Source organism: Lytechinus pictus, chromosome 2, assembly GCF_037042905.1.
Source record: "Lytechinus pictus isolate F3 Inbred chromosome 2, Lp3.0, whole genome shotgun sequence".
Classification (NCBI taxonomy): Eukaryota; Metazoa; Echinodermata; class Echinoidea; order Temnopleuroida; family Toxopneustidae; genus Lytechinus; species Lytechinus pictus.
Window position 1 is genome coordinate 54137858 of NC_087246.1, and position 7827 is coordinate 54145684.

Sequence of the window (7827 nt, forward strand, 5' to 3'; positions counted from 1 at the left end):
TTACTGCTCCGAAATAACCTCTATTATTACGTATTCATGAACTTTGTTAAAGATAAATTCCAGTTTTGGTAACGATCTAAAAATGACTTTTTACAGAATCTAATATAATGACCACCTAAGTGTCTGTTTGTATGAATAAAAAATATGTGCCAAAGGATTCTGGAAGAAATTGTGTAATTGCTGAGAAATAAGCAAAATAAGCGCGGATTCGGTCACTTCCGTCGGGTCTTTATTTTAGCAATAATAATACACTGTCCCACGTGTGCCTATCTGTGTTGGTGATCTTCAGTGTGAACATTTTTCAGCGTAGATTTCAAGATTTCACAAAGTTCAGTTTATGTAACTGTACCAGATCTAGATCCTCGATGATATACTGACAATTAAGCCTTGTTTTAAAGACTTTCTCATGAAATCAGTGTTTACTGCAAATACTGGAATTTCTCTTTAACAATGTCACAAAAAAGGACTTTTTATGTTTTTTTTTTACGTTGGGAGTGGAGACAGAGAGGGGGGGGGGGGCGGGTGAGTTCAGTTCCTCCTACTCCAAACGTGAGTAAACCAGGGTAGCGTTACTGAACGTGCTGAAAGTGATTTGTTAGTGATTTTCGTTGACAAATATCACAAGCTGCTCGAATTATTGCATCTGATTGGCTGGACGCAAACTTGGATCATTGACAAATCGCTTTATACAGAACCGTCCCCCACGATCCTCCTAAGAATAATGGTCACGCCATCGTTGTGAGTTACCTTGACTTTATGTCGAGGAATAGATGAAATGATACATGGATGTTTACAAACATCAACCCATCATCCATCAATCTTACCAATGGGCCGTAACTTGTCCCTGTTTCACTGGCTTGGCGCTAGGTGTAACTGCAAGAAAGACCTTATGATCATGTCCAAACGTCATTTTTGGCAGTGCCGTGACGGATCCTCCAAGAATCAGTGTGTACTCATGTATTCTACAAAAGACATGCACTTACATCATGGGGATTTTGTTGCGTTATACTGCTGCAATCGTGTAGGAAATCACCCTTTTTTTCTCTCTCTTTTCTGCTATTTTTATTGAAATTTTCGAACATTTATTTCATATTTCCCAGTCTCCGATTCAGGTTCCGAGAAGATTTTGTTTTTCTTCATAACTTTACTTGACATACCGCACCCATAAAAGTAGACAATGATGAATGGTCCAAAATGCATCTAAAGCAAGATGAATAATTGACCAAATAACGTAATGAGGAAGGGGGCGAGAGAGAGAGATAGAGAGAGAAGGGATGGAGAGGGAGAGAGAGGGGGCAAGAAGCCTTTGTTGAAGCAGTGATCTATATTGGTCTAGGGATTATTGCAATTCAAAACAGTTACAGGTAATTTTGATTCAATATTTTTTTATTCGAATAGCATTTGTTCATGTTCATTGCATATCGATTTTCGTTTGAAACGATTCTCTCTTTTATCATGTAGATGAGTTTGCCATGACTTTTATTTCGTGAGCCTTTTGTTATTCATAAGCACTTTACATCGGGTCATTTCATTGATCACATTGAAGTTTCATGAGGATTATTTTGTACCATTGTACAGACATGAGAGAGACACACATTTTTGAGAGCTTGAGCATCTTAAACAACTTTCTACTTAAATTTAAGTAAATCTTATAATGGAGATATTTAATGAACATATCAATGGGAATTAAAAAAAAGATTCATTACATACAAGTTAAATTTCATGCAGAGAGATCAATTCAAAAAGCAGCAGATGCAGCAACATTGTGGTTCATTTTTGGTAATGGTTCGATTGTAAACTATTATTAAACTTGGTGGAATTCGAGCTCCTCGGGCACGAAACTGATGAAGAAGTGCAACTTCCCTCAGTCCATGTACAAATCAAACGACAAATAAGTTGTAAGAAAACATGTCCACCTAGAAGACGATTGAAAAACATACGCTCAATAAACAGAGGCATATCTTGCCCCGAAGACACTGCAAACACCCAGATCATCCCCAACGATTAGCTAGAGATTCCCTCGACAAAAGAAGGGCAGAAAAAAGGCTGTGTATCAATGAAAAAGAAGAAAAGGGCGCGAACCATTTTGATAGCTGTGGAAGAAAAGATGTCACTTAAGCCTATGCGTGGGACTGCAGAGAGAGTCCGCCACGCCTCGCCGTAATTTGTACAATAACTTGGTTAAGTCAATACTCGCCACGAGTTTGTAGCTCTCTCGTTTCACCATCTAAACATGGTTTTGTTTGTCGTGATAACACCAATTCACACGTGCTGGGATTAGTCAAAGCCCGCCAACTGAACATTTCCTATCCATGTATTTCTACTGATTCCAAACTTTTATCTTGTTCAAATAAGAAAAGCTAGCAATTGCTATTTATATCGGGCTAAGGGGATAGGTAACGAATATCCGATGACTTTTGTTTGATTGACTGGCCGATTGCAGACTTTTTTTCGTTGGGTTGGGGTCTTGAAAATAAGTGGAAAATCGAACAAAACAGCTTTACTCCAAGTTCCCGAGCAATTTAGTTTATATTTTCTTGTGGGAGTGAAAAAAAAACTTTCAAATCACAATTCAAAAGAAAGAGCCTTTTGTTTTTTAATCACCATTATGAAGCTTTATAGTGGGGTAAATGGGTAAAAACAAGTATCATAATTTAAAAAGGGGGCTGCTTATCGAGTTTAGAAATTTTAGGACTGTATAGCATATTATGTGTGTATAGATTTTCGCTTCAGAATCAAAGAAATTCTTGTAAAATGCTTCTATGAAAATAACAAACTAATTTTTAAAACCATATCCTGCATGTCAATTCCTCACAACAAAATGATAAATGAATAACAAACAGTATAATTATAAGAATCTTTTTAAAAAAGCATGGATGTTACATATTATTTTACGTTGAAATTGGGAAGTAATTTCCAGAGCAAACTAGACCCTATAACTTGAGGAAAATACATTGTTTTAATGTCTTTTGAGCATAAATAAAGATGAAATTCAATAAAAGATGAGTAGAAAAAGCAAACTTGGAAAATGCAAAGAAGGAGCACTGCACTATTAATTTCGTTTCCATGATTGATTGTAATTAATTCATGGTCACCACAAGACGAATTTCAACTGTTGAAACCCGTTCTTACCAGTCGCAATCATTCAATCATATTTTCGAAGTCAATCCACCTTCCTCTTTATCAAATTTATTTGATGCATTTATCATCTTGGATGATTAGATTCTTTAGGTTTTATTCATTTCAATGCATTTACGCTTTTTAACGCGATGCATGGAGTTATGCTTGCATCATCTTCCCATTCAACAAACAATCCCTTAAAAGTTGATGTGATGTTAATGTAAATGCACGTATCAATTTGGATATGTAGGGAGAAACATTTGCTGTAAACTTGCTGCAAACTATTTTAATTTTAAAGTTCAATCTATTGTATAAATTAAGTGCAACAATTATATGTTTTCTATTTCGTTCTATATACAGATTTATGATTACAATCTTAACATGATTATACATGTATTAAAATGATTCATGGGAAATTTCATGGTACATTGAACCAAAATAATGTTGCAAGGAGAAAAATTCAAAAAAATCAATTTGATCACGGACATGATGGCAGTCAGAATGCGGAGAGTCGCTAGATCGTGCATTACCACAGTACCAGCAAGCAGAAATATTTTTAAAAATGAATTAGATAATACAAAATGCGCACTGAATTTCACAATTAAACAAATTTGGCCTAGAATATCCACTTGATTACAACATAAACTATTGATGCGTAAAGAAACTGACGTTCGTTTTTAGCTCAGGTGGAAAAAAAAAGAATTTTTCTTTCCGCTTTTTGCTGTCTGCCATAATCACATCTCCCACTGCATTGAAGGGGAAGAAGAAAACTGTTGCCGATTTTACTTATCTCAAATAGAGAAAAAATCGAAATTAATTTGATAATCTTCCAGATGATGAATAAAACATGAATAAAATTACATTATCGCCTCTTTTCACTCTCGCATCTTAAACACGTGTTCAAGTCAAGGCTTATAAAATGTTTCCAATTCTGCACTTCAGTACTAGAAGGCCGTAACAACAATTTAACGTCATTGTTGCTCTAAACGAATCAGAATGCAATTTCATGTTAGATATATCTAACCCCGAAAGAAACAAAGCATTTAGGTTTGGGGTTATTGTTATAATGAATTTTCCTGTGTATAGACGCATTTTTGTTGTACTGTGGATATATTCTGCAAGTACGTAGTTATATATATTTTTGTGGTCAGATAATAAAATTCAATTCAATCCAATAAACTGATTTCCTCATTTTGTCCAAAATTGTTAAAAATGCATGGACATTTGCTTTCATCAGACAGTTTTATCATTATTAAGATGTAATCGTTTTTTAAATATTGGCGTTGCATCATTAAGAATAAAGGTCAATTCATTTTGGCTTCCTGTGGGTCAAATGGACATACATGTACATGATGTATGTTGAATACTAGATTTATGGTAACCTTATAGATTTAAATTTCAATTACTTTCAATTACCCCCCCCCCCCAAAAAAAAAAATAAATAAATAAATAAGGAAGTAACAGATAGAAATTAAAAAGAAAAGAAATATTATATTATTTTTGTTTAAATATTATGTAAAAAAATGTCACAAATTTAGGTTTTTGTATTAACAAAGTCATTTTTTGCTCGATTGCTTTACCAGAAACTTGGTCCCAAACACCATACACTAACCCTGATTTTTTGCACTCACTAGGCTACTAATTTAAACTTTAGAGCTTCGAATTCAAATTTGAAAGTAAATATTTAGCTTTCAAATTAATTCCTATATGGAAAAGGATATTATTTGAAACACTTTTATAGATCTTTTAAATGCAACCAATATGAATCAACAATTTGAAAATCAATCGTGTTTACGTATTTTATTATATAGATTGCTGTTTTATCTTTTTTTCGGAAGTGTTGGTATGAATAAAATCGGATTTCAAATGATACTAACATAACTCTATCATTCTATAAACATAATTGATGATAATAGGCCTAATTAAAAATTATAATTCAGATAAAATGCACTGTTTTATTTTCTATATAATTTTGCACACATACTATTTTTTAAAATCCTACGAATCAATAAACTTAGAATAAGGACATGGAAAAATATTTAGATGTAAGCAAGAAATAAAAATATTCATAAAATTACAAAAGTGAGAGCATTTTCTATAGTCTAGAATGATAATCATATACATCATGTACATAATATCATAATATAAATTAATAGTAGTAAACAAAATTTTCCTTATATGTAAGATATGAGAAAACAGAAAGAAAACAGTTATAAAGAAAGAAGGAATGGGAGACGATTAGAGGGAGATTGGTTAGAATGAGAAGGGGGGTGATAGAGAGGAAGAGAGAGAGAGGGAGAAGGAGAGAGAGAGAGAGAGAGAGAGAGAGAGGGGGAGGGAGAGAGAGAGGGAGAGACGGAGGGGGAGAGATTTGAGTGACGCTTGGGGTGTCGAAGTTGTAGCTAATATGCGAGCGGATTTTCAATATAGCACAATAGAATCAATCAGAAATTGCATTTCCCATATGATGAACCTGACGGCTTTTTACGGAAGCCTTCAATAAAAACCCCCAGACCTCAATACCTCCAAAACGCAATCCCACACAAAATGGAGCTTCTAGCTACTTAGAGGAACGGACAATAGCTGAATTTGTTTGTGAACATTTGAAAAATATCTGCCCTAGTTAATTTCTTTCAACTGGCCTGTCTCTCAAAGCGATATTAGGGCACTGCCATGACTGGCTTGATTGCTAGACCAGTCTCAAGCAGGATAGATCCCTTAGGCCAATCAGGATAGAAAGAGAGAAGAAATTGAACTTCGGTATCAGATAGATTGAGGGATGGGAAGAAAATTGAGAGATCATAGTAAGAAGAAAAAAAAATAGATGGAAAGGGGGAAAAGAAAAAAATTCTACGACAGAAAGGACAAATATATCTGAAAATAAAGAGACATAGCCAGAAATATATACTCAATCACCCAGCATGCCCAGAAAATTACAATATATTTTTAAAAACGAGATAAGATGAGATATACAGCAACTGAGATCCAAATAAATAAAGAATAGAGAAGAGATAGATAATAAGAAAATAAGTAAAAGAAGGGAAGGGGGAGAAAGAAAGGGAGAGAGAGGGGCGAGTGAGGGGGACATGGAGGGGGGGGGTGAAAGGTGGATCGGGAGGGGTACGGTAGCAAGCTTGTACGGGAAAGAGAAGGCATGGAATATTTTTAGGAGAGCACACCGTGCCTAAAAGTGATATATCGCCCTCTGTAGATTACTCGCGAAGATTAATTTGTGCAGTTCGACACCCTCCGCAAACCCCGTTAAAATCATGCGACACAAACAAACGTTGTAATCGTGTTCAATTACATGACGATGCATCATTGTATCAGTATAAACTAATCAACATGATAAGTGTTTGCTAAAGAAAAATGGTATTCCCCAACAAAAACTTATGCTATAATAGCACCGACGATACCGACCCCAGAACGATAACAACTGCGTCATTTCGAATGACTGTATAATTACTATTAATTTGCAAACACGGATTGTGGACTCATCAATATGTTGATAATTTGTCTCCTCGATGGGTAGCATTCTCTACGAAAAACAAACCGATAGCCAGTTGATCATTGTGTAGCATTTTGTCAGGTCATTCAATTCGCTTCCATCAGGTGGAGCGGAAAGGACATTTTTTTGGACGAGGAAGAATGAAAAAAAAAGAGAAAATGAAGTGCCCATATCCTCTTTGAGTTTGACTACGGTCGAGGTAGCTTGGCGTATACTATTACACACACTTTCATTTATGCATTGTGTTGGGCGTGGGAAAGTTGAAAACTTGTAAAGGAAAGACTCAACGCACAGAGAGCTCTCAGTGCCGAGGATTAGCTCAATTTCACGTTTCAATTCCGTCTTTTTGGAGTGTTTCTTTCCCCCAACTCTTTATTTGCCAATTTTACTTTCCCGATTCCTCAAAATCAAATATCCGATTTAAGAAAATCAAATATTAGATAATTCCCTTTCAGTCACGTCAATTTGTGGAAATATGCGCTGCGGCTAGCTCAACGATTTTCGCTTTAATTTTGATAAGTCGATGTGAATACTGTAATTTAAATTGTCATTAATGGAGTACCGATCAAATCTTATTGACTACAAGTAAAAACGATTTGTATGCCCGCAAAATGAATTATAATACCAGATAAAAGGTTATAACAATATTAATGAAAACATTCCGATTTAGGATTCATGTATTTGTACATGTGTATGCACTTCGTATAGCATACCTTAGTACATTGTGTGTCTCGTGTGTTAGTATAGGCATAATTATACAGCGCCGTCGTTGGAGATTGATATGAATCACAAGTATCAGAATAGGCAATGCAGATGAAAGCATGAAATCGAATTATTCCCAGCAATAATTGTCGCTTTAAAATCGTTTAACAAAACACAGATTAAATATTTACCCAATATTGGGTAGAAAGGGAACATGCATGTTTACTGTGTATTTTTTTTCTCCAATATGGGGCAAAATACATGTTTTAAGGGTAAATTCCAACGCAACATTGCGCAAACTTTAAGAAATGTTTGGTACCTTTTTACTCAACAAACATGCAAGTTCCTATTTTACCCAATATTGGGTAAACTTTTTTGGAGTGAAGTTAACGCAAGTTCTGTATGCAAAAGAACGGTAGAAACGAGGGATAGGGATAAAGAAATTGTACAAAATTTAGGGGTTATTTTGTTCAATGAATCACGATTTATTGGGGAGT